The sequence below is a fragment of the Eleutherodactylus coqui genome, unplaced genomic scaffold (genome assembly GCF_035609145.1).
Source record: "Eleutherodactylus coqui strain aEleCoq1 unplaced genomic scaffold, aEleCoq1.hap1 HAP1_SCAFFOLD_30, whole genome shotgun sequence".
NCBI classification, from domain to species: Eukaryota; Metazoa; Chordata; class Amphibia; order Anura; family Eleutherodactylidae; genus Eleutherodactylus; species Eleutherodactylus coqui.
The window spans coordinates 944,530-945,387 of NW_027102247.1; the positions used below are offsets into that span (position 1 = coordinate 944,530).

Sequence of the window (858 nt, forward strand, 5' to 3'; positions counted from 1 at the left end):
CATGCGTGCAAAACCTCACCATGCTCTATTTTTGTGCACATTTGCGCACCAAGGGTCCCTGTACAAGTCTATGGGAAGTGTGCACGTAACCGATTCCTATCTCCAAAAAAAGTTATAATAAACAGCGATAAAGTCTTATAAACTCCAAAATGGTACAAATAAAAACTACAGGACATCACGCAAAAACACGAGCCGTCGCACAAGTATCATGCGATACTTCCGCCATGTATCACGTGGACATGAGGCCTAAATCTAAGTGCTTGGTTGTTAGCAGCCGCAGCTGCGCTGCACCTCTTGCTCATCAGTTTTTTTTCCTGCTTTTGGAAACTGCTGTAGGAAAGGGGGTGCACCAGTACTGGAGGTACTGCAATACCAGGTCAATGTGCGGAGTGGACAGAGCAAGCACTTTTTCCAGCTCCCTGTTCTAAATATCCATTTAATATATGATCCCCAGATAGGGGACGTATCAGATGCAACACGCTCAGCCAGCACTCCGGGCACACCCACAATGCACTGAGGGAGCCGGAAGACCTTTGCATAGCCCCGCCCAACGCCTTCTCAACCAGGGTGAGCCGTCCCCGCGGGAGACCCGCGCCTGAATGGAGCATGTCCGGATTTTTTCCTGCACGCGGGACCCGCGCCTGGAGGGAAAAATGACATCCGCAGGTATTTTACTACCTGCAGGTGTCTAATGCATCCATATCCATTGCATAGCGCCGATCGCAATGTCGGGGGTGGGGGGGTCCGAACAGCCCGGGATGACAGCTCCATGCTGCGGACACCGACAGCATGGAGCTGTCACGTCCAGAGCCCGAGGGGCTTTATTCTCTGCAGGACACATGTTTTTACTTCCTCAGA

At 51.5% G+C, this 858-nt stretch overlaps 1 pseudogene; it reads right to left on the bottom strand.

Annotated features, from left to right (window-relative positions):
• Positions 1-339: 339 nt before the first annotated feature.
• LOC136601132 (U2 spliceosomal RNA) lies at positions 340-467 on the bottom strand (annotated as a pseudogene).
• Positions 468-858: the final 391 nt, after the last annotated feature.